This window comes from Haemaphysalis longicornis, unplaced genomic scaffold (genome assembly GCF_048455015.1).
Source record: "Haemaphysalis longicornis isolate Haplotype H1 unplaced genomic scaffold, Haemaphysalis longicornis Haplotype H1 scaffold_36, whole genome shotgun sequence".
Lineage (NCBI taxonomy): Eukaryota > Metazoa > Arthropoda > Arachnida > Ixodida > Ixodidae > Haemaphysalis > Haemaphysalis longicornis.
In genome coordinates, this window is record NW_027526353.1 from 2463042 (window position 1) to 2481514 (window position 18473).

The 18473-nt window shown below is 50.5% G+C and overlaps 1 protein-coding gene across 1 annotated transcript in view; it reads right to left on the minus strand.

The window, feature by feature from the left end:
• Positions 1–18473, minus strand: part of LOC144177974 (trehalose synthase/amylase TreS-like) — a 205794-nt gene that overhangs the window by 90214 nt on the left and 97107 nt on the right. The window lies entirely within an intron of this gene.

Genomic DNA, 18473 nt, shown 5'->3' on the forward strand with positions numbered 1-18473 from the left:
GAGTCGCTGATAGCGACCGTCATCGTCCCCGACAACGCGCGTGCGCATTGCGTTTGTGCGGTCACAAGGTACACCACTTCCTATGACGTAGATGGCCTTTGTAGAATCGCCACAAGCAATCTTTGGCCTGAGAGCGGCTGCTTCTTGAATGTATTCTCACAGGAATGGAAACAGCGCCGTAAACATTTCAAAAACGTGAAGAAGAGAAACGGCAGGTGATAAAGTGACCAGGTAAAAAATTGTGGCCTATTTATCGGCGCTATACCAGTTCAGCCTGAAGGAGCGCAGCAGAAGTATCACTAACGCCTTAGCAGATACGAGAAAAAATCATAAATCAGACAAGACTGTAGTTTAGGCAATTCTTTCTTTCTTTCTTAATCCTTGTACATTCAAACGGTCTCTAAAGGGATGTTTTCGTCAAATACATAGAAAGGCCGAGCCCTCTTTCAGTGCAAAGGTGTGCGAAAAATCGTTGCCATAATTTTATTTGACGCCGACACGTAAATCGGATGTAATAAAAAGCTCTTTTCGCCGTTACATCCAGAGGGTAGTGTGCCCAAGTTTCGTTTTATGAAACAATTTTTACCAATAGTATGGCGCAAAACATTTTATGACAGATCGAACAAAATTCCTAGCAATACCTTCGGATAAAGCATAGGTAAACTGCGCGCACCAAGCAACAGCCAGCGCATCTGCAAAAACATTAGAAGCCACCACTTTGAGCGACCTCCGCGCCGGCGCCGCGCCGCGTTGGCGCTGCCAATGCTATCGTGTTTCTGCAAACCGCAAGTTTACACTCCATACAGACGACAGCCGTGCCGAGCACAACCAGATGGGAGGTGGTATTACTCATGAATTTTGCTTCGTGTAAAAACCTCACCACTTAAACGCACCGTAATGAAGTTTACAAATCACTACAGAATCTAGACCACTTACTCATCGTGACAGAAGTGTCACTAGCCGAAATGACGATCCAAAATCCTAGTTAGGAGAAAACGTTACATAACTTCTTGCTACACCTACCGAAAAGGATAAGCACTGGCCATGGAATACTGAAAAATACAAAATTCAAGCTGAGTTTTATGTGCCCTAACCCGGACAATAAAACGCGTGTAAAAATGCAATTACTTAATGGCACCACGGTACTCATTACGGCAACGGAAGAAAGTACCTCCGATGTGCAAGCATTTTCATTTTTCGCCGGGATCCCGAGGCCACCGCCACACTGGGAAACCGAATCCTCTCTATAAAGGGCGTCAAATTTACGGTACGACCCCGGGTATCGGAGAATGGTTTTGGCGCGAGCTTCTTACGACGAGGCAAAATGCATAATTTCGTGGCACTTACTATATTCTCTGCTAACACAAATTCTTAGAGTCTGCGGTCTCCCATCTCTCACAAAAAAAGAAGAAATCCAGGGACTTGCCTATCCGCTCGTGTTCAAACGGGCTATTCCCGCAATAGACACACCAGCCGGCTTGACATGGCGCCGTTGCTTGGCTTGCGTTCCCCGTGGCCCCAGTAAAGCCATCGTATTCGCAGTTGTTTCCACTGATACACCGGCCTCGAAGCACACATTTGATGTCAGAGGAAGCGAACGTGGTCAAGAAAAGTGTGAACGCTCGGAACTGACTATGAAATACACAGAGCAATTGTCAAAGCGCTGGACCCCGACTTGCCTCGCGCGGAAATTCCTCCATTCTGGGTGCGTGCGCGATAGAGACAAATCACCGGACTGCAACTCGCCGCGCGCGAACTTCTTCCACTCCTACTACGCATGTGGGCGCACGATTTTTTTTTAATGTTTTGAGGCTTTCGTCGCGTCATCGGGCGCGCAGCGCCGGCCACCGCGAAGGATGCTCGCGGGTTATTGTGTGAGGAGGAATACGAGCATGCGCCGCAAGCCACACATATCGTTCGGAAGTCCCCGATTTCACCCCTTTATTTATTTGTTTCATGGCGTCAGGCTGTCTGATAATTTATAGCCGTGACACGGGCCGTTGGCGCAGCACATAAACGTGCTGCAAACACCCGAGGTTTCTAACGGAAAAGAAGTCTGTCAGTCCGTCTCATATCACGGTATTGAGACTGCCCATCGCATATAAATAGGACGCCCTCCGGGACGTGACTAAGAGGGTACTTCCGATCAATTGCTGTGGTAAACGGACCTAAACAGCAAAAAAAAACATATACCACGTCAATGTCAGAATCTCGTCGTCACTCAAAATGCTTAGAAAGCACCAGAATGTATTCTGACAGTATTGCGTAGTAAGCGGGACTACGGTATAGCAACAGAAATTTTTAGGAGCAGGATAAAATGTTCTTTTTTATTTAGCTTTGTGCGCATTTATTTATGCTGCCCTCAAGAGCTCAATCTTGCAAGAATGTCAACATTTGCAAGTTTTGGTAGCGCCTCCCCACCTCTGGAGCGTCTCGGGCCATTAGGCGTCGTCGTGCACAGTGGGAACCTGTCCATACGAAGTTTCCAGCAGGTTCAGCTGGAAACTATGGGCCACAAACGTTATCCCGGGTTTTCTTCAAACTAAAAGCAATCGTCACGTATTCTTAACGGTGCAGCGCTAAGAGCAGTTTACTTTGGCGCCCACGCGCGATCGGGTGAAAAGAAATCAGCAGACCGAGAGATACGTGGATAGAATTGTAACTCCGAGAACATAAAGTCGCCTATTAGTGCTGCAGGAAAGGCACAACGAAGGTGCCACAGAGCGTGAACACGTGGAAGAACATGCGCCGGTACATTTTTCAGTTTCAGTCTGTCTTAGCAAAAAAAAAAAACAGTGATCCCGCGTTGGCTTTACTCCTCTTTAGCTCGCTTCTTGGCGGAAGTTAAGAAAAACGTTTAGAGCTTTCATGCTTCAAAGTGAGGCATATGGTGCAGAAGCTGCAGCATGTATTGTAAACAAAGCAATCAAAATTTACACGCAGCATGTATTGAAAACAAAGCAATCAAAATTTACAAAAGCAAAGCATTCTATCGTGTTCCTCGTTAGCTGTAGTTGTTACTTGTTGTAGTTGTAGTTGCTACTCGTTTGATGTAGTAGTTACTTCGAGCTTAACGCGTTGAACAAAACTGAAGGAAACGGCACAGGAAACTGGACATGGAATGGTTTCCTTAGTCCGACCCTCTTCAGCGTCATGGGAAGTGTTTGCCTTAGCTGTTAAAATATTCTTGCGGGCGGAATATATGTGCATATAGAGCGCTGGACGCAACAAGCGTGTGTGTCTCGCGAGACTGCAACGAAGAATCAATTCCATTGCGCTATTTCTAGGAACTGGAGGCCTAAAAATATCAGCTGGAAAGTACGCTACCATCGCTTCCACGAAGTGTAATATATCAGAGTATGGGATCACCGTTGCAGGCTTCCCTTTCCAGTATGTTCTGCACCACACGTTCTTGACTGTGATATTTGAAAGGTCTCCGACGTGGTCAGAATACGTCCGCCATATAAATTACAATCTTGCTTCCATTGCCAACATCGTCCGCGTGAGATGTGGTGACGCACGCGGATGCACAGTCTCGTCTGTTCTTCAGCTGGATGATGTCGTGTACGTTGGATTGTTACGGTACAGCCTTCCTGTACTTCTCCTCTTCTCAAAAGGGAAGGCGAGAGCTCTGCGACGCATCCAAGCCAGAATCTGAGGGTGGGCATTGGAGTGCCAAAGACAGCGTCCACGGTGGGAACGCTGGTGGAGTGTCGGTAGTGGGCACCACTTGCTGATTTGCGTACATCAGCCCCTTCAGGCGCACCTGTGATTTGTAGCACAGAAGCAAGGTCACCTCTTAAAAATCAGCTCAGGCACTGAAGTGCGAGGCGTTCTGCCGCTATACTACCACCACCATGCTCCGTCTCGACAGCCGCCGTGGATGTTCCCGGTTCTGCAAATAACAACAGGAGGGCCCGGCATTGCCCTCATGGAATATCCCCCCGTGCCTTACAAATTTCTCCTTACAAATCATCTCGCCAAAACTCAGGGCGTACACCCCTCTACACATGGATGATCTGTTCAGCCACCTCATCAGCTCTAGGACTATGGTTTCTGTCCTCCGGTAGCGCCATGGGTCTATCCGCGTCTCTCCGCGGATACCGAACTTTACGCTCTGAGGTATGATTTCGCCTACATCATCGAGCAGCCAGACTGTCAGTTCTTAATCGCGGATTATTCGTCAGCGCTTAGCAGCATACCCGAAAGATGAACTTCTTCTCGACATTATTGCGTTGCACTTACAAACTCGAATGTCCATCATCATGTAGAGCTTCAGTGGGTTCATGCCCACTGCGGTATATCCTGGAACGTCAAGGCGGACACCCCGGCATTGATTACGCATGACCTGCACGGGCCAGTGTTGCCGATACCATCCTCCAGACCAGATGCCTCTGCTCTCGCGTCCAAGTTTGCCGGGAGTTTTCAATGATCTACGTGGGCTGCTGATCCGGAGAATTCCGCGCGGCTTCGCTCATAAACCGGCATGAAAACTTTGGGATGCCTCACCGACTCTCCTGGCAAGGCGAATAGGTTCTTCACCGCGTGCGGAAAAATTTCGCTTACACAAGTTGTTTTTTGCTTAAAAAAGAAAGAGGCTGCTTCCCTCTTCTGCACTCTTTGTGACGTATCAGAGGACTTGAATAACTAGTTATGACAATTGGCGCGGTATACAGCAGTCAGGACACCCCTTTTAGTGTCTTTGGATTAGCGGCTTTCTATAGGAGTAACGCTAAGTGACGTGTTAGGCCCTTGGTATAACTCAAAACGAGCATATCGAGTGACAAAAGCTCTATTTACTTCTTGCGAAGTACAGAAGTTTATGAGACCCACTAAATAAGACTTCATTAGTTGGTGCATCATCGTCATAGTCATCGTCATCTCTACATCAATTTTTTTTCTTCTCATTGGTATAGTGTAGCATGCCAGGTGCCTTAACAATGCTAACCTCACCAGTGCAATAAAAGGCAATTATCTTTCTCTCTCTCTCTCATCCTCTCTCTCTCTCTCTCTCTCTCTCTCGCTCTCATGTGCCGTAGACACCAGAAAATTACACCACCCTCTGTTTGTTTGCCAATCCTACTGTCGAGTTTTTATACTCTCATTCCCCGTTTTATATTACCCCAACCATACCACTTAAGCTCGATTTTTAGTTATAAGAACGTAGGGAGTAGGCGTTTATTTTCGGTTAGTTGATAGTGGAGATACTGGAAGAGCAAGCGCTTTTAATATGCCTGGGAACAAATGCGCAAATGTTTTTGTGATGGTCACCATTAAGTTATAACCGCGCTTTCTTTAGAAAAACAGCGCGTTGGTATGCATTTCATAAGGCTGGCGTTATCTGTCGAAAACTATATATCCCCACAATGATTCAGACAGGAGGCTTGTGTTTATAATATATATACTTCAACTTTGTTTTCTGGTGCTTCCCCATGTAGACAATTTTCTGATTCCGCGTTCATGCAGACATTTTAATCTAGTCAATGCAGCGAAGGTGACAGTTACTGCCGTCTTTGTATACTATGTTGGAGTTTCTTTGAAGTACTGCCGTCCTTTGCATGACCCTAATTCCTGCTTTCATCCTGCTACGGTACGTGATTCGGGTTGAATTTGTGCCCTTTGTGCGACGCAATATGTCATACAACTGCAGTTTTGGGGGATCTGTCGTCTCTAACACGTTATTCAGCGTCTCCTTTAAAGCCCCACGGAAAAAAGAACGCAAAATCAGACGGTGTTTACCTGGGGTATGTCGCCTTTAGTTCTTCGCACGGCCTCCTTTTTTCTCAGACAGCCCAGTCGTGCGAGTCTCGACTGATGGGCACGCAAGAAGGAAGCACACAGACAAATGCAGCCGCTGGTTCACGGAAACGAGCGATTTGCAAGTCTGTAAGCTTCTTACGCCGACGCGAGTCTTTTCTGCTCCCCGGCTAAGAGCACTCAACGTAACCTCTGCAGCCCCGTGATGGAAATTCTTTTTTGCCGGCGAACACCTCGGCTCGGTCTCTTTTGACGTTGAATCTGTTTGCTGTTACCGACATTTTGCACATCGTCTGGGAAAATATTGGTTGTTTTACTTCGGCCGGCTCGCTGAACGGCCGATAAACGCGGGGATTATGACGCGGAGCGGACGTGGTCGGTCCGGATGGCGAGCCTCTTACCAAGCCTTGCAGAAACAGGGGCGGGTTCTTTCGTGGGACGGCAAGGGTGCTTCAGTGTGCCTTGGATTTACGTTCTCGTGAGATACGCGTATTCAGCGGCATTACAGCTTCCCCTAAATATTGAGCCTAGGCGGCATATTTCTTTTTTTTTGTCGAATGGCAACAGCGCAAATGTCATCCCTCAAGGGAAGAAAATGTTGCTTATTTTTTGCTAAAGCAAGCATTGGGGTGGCGTATGCATAAGCTTCTATGTATATTCCCCCTTTTTTCTCTCTCTTCATTCACTTGGGATGCTACAGGGTTTATGGTAAGCTATTCATGGCAGTCAGCGTTTGCGGTGTGAGCGCAATCCCAAACTTTTGTAGCTTTCATTTGTTTGCTAGGTATTTAAATAAAATGCATGCCGCAACGTGGTGGCTACAAAACATCCTCTATACAAATGCGTGTTGAACCCTTCTGATCTTTTAATGCATGAGAATTAGTAAGTCGCGAAAAATGATGCTCTTGCGAAGTTGGAGGCGTGAAAAAGTTGACAGAAAACGGATTATTACGACTGACTTCTGAAGACAAGCGAAGGACAACACGGCATAATGTTCAGTGCATTGTATCAATGGTTGCAACAATTTCTTGGTAATATGCATGAAGCACTTTCCAGGGCGAGTCGTTCGATTCAACTTGTGGGTCAAACAAATTACAAAGAATGGCAACAAGGCGTAGCGCTTTCTGCACAGTACATCTAGTTTGCGAAAAAAAGGCCAGCCATTCTCCTGCCCAAATAACCTCAACCCCATTAAGAACCCATCCATTGATCAGTGAAGTCGGCGCTGACCAGCTAAGAGCCAGAAAGTCAAGAAGCCCTGGTGCAACGAGCGCTCTATTCGGCGCATGGTCGCTGCCTCCTAGACATAGGACGCTGACGACATCCCCGCCACAATACATTTATTATTCAAATAAATGCTTTTTCATCTTCTATTTTCGAGAGCCAGGCACCTGTACCCGCATTAAAAAATATATTTGCAGTACAACATGAGAAGTGTGCATTCTATGCTTAAAGGAGCCATGAAGAGAAAACACAAGTTTGGTTCATTCGAAAGATTGCCTCGTTAGAACCATAACGACACCACTTATAACGCAAACTTCGCTCAAATAAGCTACATAATTAGGAAAAACGGGAATGGTCATGCGACCCACCAGCTCATTTCCCGCAACAGAACCTATGCCGTCACATAGGCTAAGCTCTGCGATTGGCGGAGGCCGGCACAAGCAAACGCATGTTAGGCAGGGCTTACAGTTTGCATAGCGAGCTAAATGCCCGTGAAACATTATGCACATTCTTTTTATGACAAAGAACGGTGGAGTAAACGGTTGAAGTTCCGAACGAACACGCAAGCGTGTGCGCCAATGCGTACGAAACAACCGCCTGGCCGAGCTCGACATCTCGCCGTCGCGCAGACGAATTTTCGGGTTCGAGGCGCTCTGACCTTGGAGGAAAAATGCCGTAAACACCGCGCATTGACGCTCGTATCTTTCTGGTCGAAGCAGAGAGCTCGCGCGAACGGCTTTCCATAAACGACACCGGCCAACTGGCATAACCGATACTGCTACTGAAGTTGAACTATTATTAACCGTAATAAAAATACGGCAGATACGTACCAGTCTGTATTCGTCCGTGGCGACGGCGCTGACGAGGCAGCGGTGCCGACGGCAGGGCGTTCGTCTGTTGTGGCTATCGCGGAATGGTCGCTTTCCCGTCCACCGCGTATCCCACAACTCTTGCCGCTCGTGCACTTAGAAGCGTTGAGCGTTCAAGTGGTGTGAGGTTGTTAAATGCAAGCCCGAGCTCCTCGGCGAGAGTTTTGTTCTCCGGATCAGGCGATTCCATGACTAGGGCTGCGGGTGCACTAGGTTTTACTAGCATTTTTAAAATGGCCGCCGTCTCGGTCGACTCCCGCGTGTGGGTGCTATATGGAGTCGACATACTAAGTATCTGTTTCATGGACCGGCCCGTGTGACACCATTGCTCACGTCACCAAATGTGCAATTTTAGCGGGAGATTTAAAATTTTGGCTTAAATTACCTTATTTCTCAGTCAATAAAGCATCATTTGCTTCCGGGAAAGCGCTTGGGGTACTATGAAACACCTAATCTTTCGAATAAAACAAACTTTTGTTTTCTCTTCATGGCTCCTTTAACGAAATTTTTCCTCTGCTCGTTGACACTTGTAGCTGCGGATTGCACTCGCCACAACACGAGAAAAAAGCGTAAAAAATGTTCGTCTGGGTGGCCTCTGCTGAAATATGGTTTTGTCGTTGTTATTTTGGATTCTCGTGAAATATAATTTCCAGATCACAGGAATCGCGTTCCTATTAAACAGAGTTAGAACTACCGAGGATCCGTTCAATCAGAGGTACTGTGCATGAATATCACATACGAAAGAAAAGCGCGTTGTAGTATACAGTCTAGACCTACTTCACGTTGTTAGGAGCATGATGTCAATAATTAAGCAATGCGCACTTGAAGCGGCAATGCAGAGACGCCGGTATAACACTTGCGGAGTAGACGAAGTTCTGAGATAGCACAACTGCGAAAAGGTACACTCGTACTATAAGAACATCATTACAGGTGAATGAAAACACGGGCCTCGAAGACCGTCTGGAAGAAGACAACTTGGTCTCCTCTTTCCCTCTTTGGTTGTTTAGGAAAAAATACAAGCACACATAAGCTCTCCCTAAATGCAGGTATACTGTGAATGCATCAGTGGCCAAATGCAGAACTTGTGGGAATCGTGGAGAACCGCGACCTGCGATCCCGAGCCAGCGCGCGCTTCGGGAGAGACGCTTGTGCGCTGGAACCGGTCCGGCGCTCCGCTGGTTCGTCGGCGTCCCCCGAGAGATGGCGCCACCGATGTGTGCGGGGATAGGCACGCGGGCGCGGGCGGCGCGAGCGTGCGCGCACGGGAGAAGGGAAGTCTCGTCGGAGACCCGGTCGGGGCGAGATCGGCGGAACGCGGCGGTGATGGATACTTGTGTCTCAGGTGGGAGCTTTGTTTGTCGCGCGCCGTGAGTGCCTGCCTCCCGTTCGCGGTCACGACCCGGACGGCGTGATTCGTGAACGCCGTCGAGCCCTGTGCTCGCATGCTTTGGGATTCCCCAAATGAACGGCTGTGCTTCGGCACTACTGTCTACTGTGTTCTCGTATCGGCGAACCTCGCTGGGCTGCCGTAGCCATGGGAGCCCGCGTGGTTGACACGCCGGGAGCTAGCGTGGGGGCCTACCCCAGAGAGCTGGCAAGGCCCCCGAGGAACCCCACGTATATCCCACATGGCGCCCGAACGTGGGTCTCGTATTCGGACGAATTCGAGGTTGCTAGCTCCCCGAGAACTGCGTTGCTGCAGTCGTAGCCCGCTACCCTTTGTCCGGAAGACTTCGGACGAAACGCCTCGCGCCAGTCGGTTGCAGGCAGACAGTTATGATGCCCGATACAGCCGTGACGGCAAATGTGTAAACCTTCCTACCCGCACCAGGCGGTGAGTCAGTAGGATACCTCCGAGCACCGCAGTCGCGGCCCGCTTGAGAGACGGGAGGTGCGTAGGCCTTGTTCCAACATGGCGGCGGGTCGCCTTCCTCGTAGCGCCGTCCCCGCGCAGTCGCGCCGGCGGCGCCGGTTGAAGTTTCCCCCAGGCGCGGCGGACACTACCGAGCGAGGGTGCGGTGTTTGGGAGTTCGCAAGCCGCACGATGAGCCCGCCGCTACTGCGCTTCGAGTCCGAGGCGGGGTGTTTGCCGATTTGACGCCTGACAAAGAGCGAGGGGGATCGCTGAAGAATCAGTCTCCTCTCGCTGCGGGGGGAAGCGGGAGCAATGGGACCGTTGTCTCCGCGCTTCCGGAGTGCGTGCGTCTCGATGCCGTGAAGTCTCCGCTTGAGATTGCGTTTAGGCAGTAAGAGCTTCGCGCGGCTCGGCAGCGGGCTCGTTGGTCGCGAGATATCGCCAGTCTTAGTAAGAGACGGACTCTCAGGCGACCTATACCGGTGATGTGCGCCCGTAAGCCGCTGGTATTGCGGTTGGCGCTGGCTCTACGGCAGCTTGTATTGCTGCGAGTGAGTTGCAGGAGCCCGCCTGCATGATGCTGACGCTGCTTTGCCGACCAACGCACCAGGCCGAAATAGCTCGGACGGGCGTTTCGATGCCGACAACCCGTAATAGTCAGGCGAGCTGCCTCCAGGCGGGGGTGGCTGCTGGAGCACAGTTGCCGGACTCGTGATTCCGCGAGCAAGCGAACGTGCAAGGGGGAGTCCCCTCGGGCATCTTTGTTACCCTATATGGCGAGATCGTCGATAAGGTTTCCGGCCAGTCACAGGAGATTGCGGAGTCCCGCTGCTCCCCACTTCAAGTTCGGGAATCGTTTAAACTGGACGGTGAGAGCGAGACCTGCAGCATACGGATACCACCGGGAGCCACGCCAGTCACCACTGCCACGGACAGCAAGGATGGCCTGCTGAACCACCGGTGGGGCCGAGCGCGGTTCGTGGAGCTGCTACTCCAGTTGCTGCTCCGGCCTGCCGGGCGGCAGCCAGCCGTTCTGGAGGACCTGCGGCCGAAGCGGCCACGGAACCCAGGAGGCGGCGGTATCTGGTGCCTACGCGAGCGGCGCGAGCCTTCGGGCAGCCGCAGTGGGCGCGGCCGTTCCTGTTGCCGCCTCGAGCTGGGAGTGGGGGTCGCATCATGGCGCGACCCCGGCGTTCGTCGGCTGCGGCTGCAGCTACCCCCGGGCCTGCCAACCTGCTGCGCTGCCCAACCGCGAGAGACTTGGAAACATTGCAAAGTGTTTGCGGGTTTGTGAGGCGAGCATCGCGACGGCGGCATCGTGTGGCGAACTTTGGTGTGGAGTGGCGTTCGGTGGCTGTTTTGCTGACTTGAGACGTGACGAGTGTGGTGCACCGTGGCGTCACTCGAGCTCAAGTGGCGTCCAGTTTTAGGGGGGAGGAGTGTGGGAATCGTGTGGAACCGCGACCTGCGATCCCGAGCCAGCGCGCGCTTCGGGAGAGACGCTTGTGCGCTGGAACCGGTCCGGCGCTCCGCTGGTTCGTCGGCGTCCCCCGAGAGATGGCGCCACCGATGTGTGCGGGGATAGGCGCGCGGGCGCGGGCGGCGCGAGCGTGCGCGCACGGGAGAAGGGAAGTCTCGTCGGAGACCCGGTCGGGGCGAGATCGGCGGAACGCGGCGGTGATGGATACTTGTGTCTCAGGTGGGAGCTTTGTTTGTCGCGCGCCGTGAGTGCCTGCCTCCCGTTCGCGGTCACGACCCGGACGGCGTGATTCGTGAACGCCGTCGAGCCCTGTGCTCGCATGCTTTGGGATTCCCCAAATAAACGGCTGTGCTTCGGCACTACTGTCTACTGTGTTCTCGTATCGGCGAACCTCGCTGGGCTGCCGTAGCCATAGGAGCCCGCGTGGTTGACACGCCGGGAGCTAGCGTGGTGGCTTACGCCAGGACTGGCTAAGGCCCCCGAGGAACCACACGTATATCCCACAAACTTCAATGTGCCTTCTGATTACCGTCATCGTTTAAGTTTTCTGTCGTTCTTTCATCGATTACAATAACTCAGCACAGAACCGCATCAGAATCCCGAAGCGCACATGACATTCAGCGATGACATTGTTTACACACTCACTCGCACAGTGCTAATTAGGCACTTCGCATTCTGGTGTGTTGTGGCGCCACGTGGCAGGCGACACACCACTCGTATTATGCAGCAGCCATGCACAGACCCTCGAATTTCGCAATGAAGGAGAAGTAATCCCGCGCGTTTATAGAGGGCCAATAGCAGGTGATGTGGGCGTGCTTGGACGACAGACACACCGGGGATAACGTCGCTCGAGGGGCCCTGAGCTCTTTCAGACGAAGGCAACACCGGCCCTTCGAGCAGTCAAAGAACCAAAACAAAGCTCCATTCCAGATGAAGGCAACATTGCGCCCTTGGGCAGTCTCCAATCTTTCCTGTTCTGTACGGTGGCGTTTTTTTTTTTTGCGCCAGTAGCGCCGAATTTCCGACCAAGATTGAAAACTAGTGAGAGCCAAACCTAGTAATCTCCGTAATAGGGACTGATTCGAATACATTTCTCTGGGGTTTACTTATTCATGACGCGTGGGCTTAAAAAGCATCGTGTGCCGGTACGCAAAGTTTAACTATACATAGAAATGTTCCTTACGGCCTAGTATCACTTCTTTATTCACATAAAAAATTAGGAAGAACTGTGTTTTGGTTTATCCATTTCTCACTAGATATCGCTATCTGTCTAGCCCAGAAGAGTTATGTTTTTTTTATTTCACACTCTTACCCAAAAAGGACGAAGAAAATATTACACCATCTTCCCACTTGGAAACGCTGAGGAGATGCCAAGCCGTGCAAATTGGATCAGGTACTTGCCGCTGGAGTTTCAAAGCGGCTTCTCGTTCTCGAAGCGTAGAATCCGCTGCTCGAAGGTGCCGTTTATGTTCGGCGTCGCGAGCTCTCCTCTGTGCAGCCTTGTCTATGGAGGTGCTCGCGGTTCTGACAGTGTGCTGGCTGGTGCTAGTTGAAGGTGTGCCAGCCAGTTCGCTGACGGAATCGTTGGCGTCCATTTCCAGTTATCGGACGGCGCAGTACCGAAGAAGCAACTGAGCGGAGCGTGAACCGGGTTTATTTGCAGAGCAGAGGGAGTGGAGAGGAGCAGCAGTGCGCATGCACGCGGCGTGATTGGACAGCTGGTGTTGAGAGGGGAGAGGAGGAGCAGCGCGCGTAGCGCACAGGTGGTGTGGAGGGGAGGAGCAGCGCGCGCTAGCTCACAGGTGGTGTGGACAGGAGGAGAGGTGCGGACGTCGGAGGGTCGACTAAGAGATGCTTTGCATCTAAAAAGCAGTAAATACAGCCATCAGTCCTCGCGAGCGGCCGTTGCTCCTTGAGAGGAGTAACAGTGGGAACTTGCGTGCTGTGTGCATAATTCACGGAGTAAATGTTCGTCCCCGCCGATCTAGAGAGCAATGGGAGCACAAAAGGCCGATTGGCGTCGCTACTATGCCACCTGCCGCATATATCTGTTCACAGTTTCATAGTTTGCAAACAAACGCAGCTGCCAACACGGAATATTTTATACAGTGCCATAGAAACAATTCTTAGTTTTCAGAATGGCAAAAAGCCCCTTGTCTAATTTAGGAGGAGGATCGTGGCCCGCAACGGCGACGTGCGATAGGCAAGCGCCTCTTGTTTAAAATAATACGACGTGTCACGCAGCTAGATCTCGGGAGCAATAATTTAGACCAATGAAAGACTGCGCGCACATGACAAAGTGAGGTAGCTGTTAGTAAAAATCGCAAAAATAGCATGCGTATTAACTAAGTAAAGCGAATACGCATGTTTCTACCGGCCGAAGAAAGTTAACAGCGACAACGACGGCAAATCATAAACGAACACTGCATACAGGAAAGCTCTGTCCTGTTAGCTTTCATTAGCGGGACATACATTCGCTTCGTACAAAAGCAATGTCATTGCCACAAAAGCCGTAAAACCGGGCTGCATTTTCCAATCCCATATCCCATCCACGAACACTGTAGTTGAAGAAGTCAGCAGCGCCAAAATTTTCTTCCTCTACGCAGAAACGCAAGCCATTTTCTCCTATTATTTCTTTCATACAGACGACCATGAACCCTCACATATAAGACCAAAGACATTTGGGGTAAGTTGCGAACATTTCATAGAAAATGATGAAATAAATTCAGCTGGAAGAACCGGATGGTTGCACTGTTCGTTTTTTTTAGCACGAAAGTGTTTCATGGCGGTGTGCATAAACCTCACCGACGTCATATACGTCACGGAAATGATCCCACCAGAAAACGATCCATTGGCGCGGCGGCGCTTGGTTTCGAGCCCACCATCACTCTGGCCGCAACGGAAGCTATGAGGCACTCTACCGACTGAACCATAAAGTCATGCCCGGACAGCTGTACGAACGCCCCTTAGGTACTTTTCGATTCAGGTGGTGCTGCCGTCTAGGGGAGGTGAAGCGAAGTAGTGCGTCGTGACTCTAATCAGCGGCGAAAGTTGGAGCTTCGATGGGGCAGTGTATACGCCTCGAGCTTCGCGATCGCTACGCCGCCTGCCGCCGCTTCTCAACGGCTCTTACCGGATGTCCGCTGCGCAGCCGTTGCGCAGTAAATTTCAGTGAAGTGGAATTACAATCAGCTACATGCATATATGCCGGTTTCGTGACGCCGCCTTGTGACACACACCTGGCGCTTATGTGGACCGAATGTACCACAGTAAGATCGCGTCAGAAGCATTTACACTCTCGTAAATACACCACATTTTCGAACACAGTGACTGCTCCACATAACTATGTATTTCCGCCGCATAAAAACAGAAAATATGAGTCGCGAACGTGCCTCAAAAGCAACGGAGGCATGGGTGAGCGGGCTGGTGACTCCTACGACTGCTTTCGAAACGGGCCACTAGGGCGATTTCTGTGGCGCCCCAACAGGCAGCGCTCGAGGCTTATACGTTTCGAGCGCGGCCTGTAGGGGCGCCACTGAAATCCCCCTAGTGGCCCGTTTCAAAAGCAGGCGCGGGAGTCCCCGGCCCGCTCCCCCCTGTCGCCGTTGCTTGTGGGGCTCGTTCAAGACAGCGATTTACCGTTTGTCCGCGTTCGAAATACCGAATAACGTGGAGAAGGTACTCTGTTTGCAAGCGTGGTGTGTTCACGAGAGTATAAACGTTTATGCCGCGAACTTAGTGAGATCTATATGAGCGCCGGGGGTGTGTCACAGGCCGGCGTCCCGAAGCCATCATTTGCATGCAGCTGATTGCAATTCCGCTGCCCTGAAATTTAGTGGCAGTGTCTCCGTAAGCAGTGTTTCCTCAGATGGTCATGTTGCGGCCGTACACACTATGATGTAAATCGACTTTGTGCACTTACAAAATCCAGCGGAGCACTCATATCTGACAGCACGCAAGTTACGCCTGCCAATGTCACATATCAGATATTGATCAGTACCATGAACAAGCCAATGCGGCATAAATTTCACGAACATTGTACCAAAGAAGTACGATGGATAATGCAAAATTACACTCCGGAGTCAGCACACGACGACAAATTTAATGCTGTGTCGTCTTGTGCCGAGGTGCGCGCTCGCAAAGATTCATCTGTTACATTTATCTTCCACGAGAAGCGCGAAGATGGGCTTATAGAGTAACCCGCGTCCGTGACCAAACTCTTCTTCGAAACATCGTCATATGACACAGGGAGACTGCAGAATCTAGCATAATCCGAAATCAGAGACCCTTATCAGATACGACACTCTTCCAACGAGCCCGTGTGTACGAGATTTCGGCGCACGTTAAGGATCTCCAGGTGGTCAAAATTAAACCGGAGCCCTCCACTACGGCGTGCATCATCGTCTCCGTTGCGTCGGCGCGTTAAAACCTGCAATCAATCAATCAATCAATCAATCAATCAATCAATCAATCAATCAATCAATCAATCAATCAATCAATCAATCAATCAATCAATCAATCAATCAATCAATCAATCAATCAATCAACTCTTCCAACGGCACCTCGTATCGCTTGTGCACTGCCTACCCTGTATTCTTCAAAAAATGCGTCCGCCGAGTGATCGGCCGTTGGTTGAAGGCGAAAAACAAATGAAAAGTGAGCACACAGCTTGTGTGTGTGATTACTAAAACGTTCGTTCGTTGATTTCGCTCTGCATTTGTAAACGATAGTTAAGCGTCCTCCTCCTCACCCCCCCCCCCCCCATGTCTAGCGAAATAGTGCATTTCGCATCTAGTTGGTCTGGTGAATACTACCTCGCTCAAACAAACGTCTTTAGCATTTTAGAAGCTGCACTCGTTTTTTTTTTTTTTCATTCCCGTACGACTATTCTATTTATTCCTGACTTGCAGACCATTCATTTTCCCGTGGTTTCATTAACATATACATTGGTTCTTACTATAAGGCATGAGTGGGCACATATCTGACAATGCACAGCCTTTGAGTGTACTTAACATTTTCGCGGGGCTTATATTCCCATAAAAGGCACACGTTTTTGTCATCTATTGGGTTATCACATCCCCGAAACATATTTTTCTACGACGTACATATTCGAAGCAAAGCCGCATTTGTGGTCTGCGCTGCAAAACGAACCAACCTCTTACAGTGCTAATATCAGGTCTAAACGAGGCGACAATAAATAGAATTCACTTGTGCTGACGTGTTCGAAGGTGACAGCGGTGATATGCTGCTGCCGTCGCCGACGCCCGCAAGAGCGGCCAAGAAGCGCGCAGAACCGACTCCCCGGGTAGCTCTTGTTGGCGAGAGCGCTCTACAAAGACGCAGCTGTTTTTTTTAAGTTCCCTAAACGTGCAGTTAGCTTACAGACGACACCATAACAAGTTGTTTAGTGCGCGGAAAGGCAAAGAGAAGCGAAAGAGTACCAAAACACTGCATGACCACCTATCAGCCACGCAGCGCTAATCCCGCAAACGCCGCGGAGAAGCGGCGGCAGGCGGCGCAGCGATCGCGAATCTCGAGGCGTATAGCGGTGGAAGGGGCTGTGTTTATCCACCCGCCGCCTATGTGGAACGCCGCCGTTGCGCACCACAAGCTGAGTTCTTCGTTACGCAAGCATCTGGCGTACGCGCCACAGAGAAAAGCCAATGTGGTCGCACCTTGGACGGCAGGACGTCGCTCGCCACCATACCCACAAGACTGCTGCCGACCCGCAAATCATGCTTCTTTCACTGTAGCGGACCGTGACTTCACCGAAAGTTTCGCTGCCAACTTGTTCGGTTTCCTTCGCACTTTTTGCGATCGCCTGGGATTTAGATCGTATTAACGCAATGCTTCGGAGAGTGTAATGCCGTGTCTAATGTTGATGCGTCCAACGGTGCCATACAGACGAAATATAAATAGCGATGTGCAAGTCCATATCGATGCACAAAAAATATTCAAATGCTTTTGTGAAGGCACATTTTACTTTCCTGTTTTAGAGATTTCTATGAAAGAAGGATCAACCACATTTTTTTTATGTTGCACTGCTTACCGATGTTTCTTTTGTGTCTATGCCAAAGTACAGCCGCATATCCGAATGGTGGTACTGTACGTGTGTCGGTTTGTCCTGCATTGCATTCGTGGCGAAAGGGAACGAGAAGACCAGGAAGAAGAAGGTGGAGGTCAAGGATGCCAAAGAACCGACTGCCGCGTCAGCCGCGCTGGTGGAGCGAGCTCCCGCTACTTTCGCTCGGTGGGCGCTTCTTTCTCTTTATTTAACACACTCCCGCGGGCCCCATGTTGAGCAGAGACTTCATTCACGAAAAAACCCGCAGCACCGGTCAACATACCTTAAGTCGCGATGATCGGCGGAGTGAACACGACCGCGCAACTCCGTCGCTTCCGGCAAGCAGGTGAAAAAAGTGGGCAAGCTGCTAGAATCCAGGCAGCTAATTGTCCTTTATGAACACGACGTCTCCTACTTGAAGCTTGGGTGGCGAGTGCGCGGACGCCTCCTACGCGTGTCGCAGCTGAAGAAGGTACTAATGTTTCCGTTGGTCGCAAAGACGATGCTGCTCGAGGCCTTGACGGTACCGTGATCGTATGCGCAGCTCGGTGCCGGTCGATGAGAATTCTCGAAGGTCTATTTTCTTGTGCAGGCAGGTGTTGCCATTGCCTAGACAGAATATGCTGGGGTGAGCGGGTATGGCTGGTCTATTACGCTCAAGCTTTTTGGACACAAATATAACGACGTTGTCCGCGCTGAGGACAATGCTGTCGTCTGAGTGGTCTCAGTGAATGGCGAACACTTTGACATAAGGCTTAGACTTGTCTCGAAATGACGAATTGTCAGAGACAAGTTTCGATTTGAGAACTATGAGGGGCCCTTCATGCGGGTCGTTAACCTTACCAACCTCAAGCTCGAACGGTATGATGGCGGGGCCATTTAGCATACAGGTTTCCGTTGTGTCCTGTTTTCTGATGGCTTCCAGGAGGCGCATGAATGATATATAAACCTCTGCGGCAGCGTCTTCGGTGCGATCCTCCGAAACATAAAAAGAGCGGTCTCAAATGAGCGGTCGAACGCGTTGGATTGTCGAACGGAGCAACTTGAACACTCCAAACAAGAATTGTCTCCACTGCCATTAGAGTAGGGGAAAGTCTGGAAACGTTTCTTGTTGTATCCTTCCAGTAGGCGTCCAACCCGATCAGCATGATAACCTCATTCTCCTGAAACGTGGACGCAAGTCGAGAACCAGCAGCAACTTGACACTTAGCGGCAATTGCATGT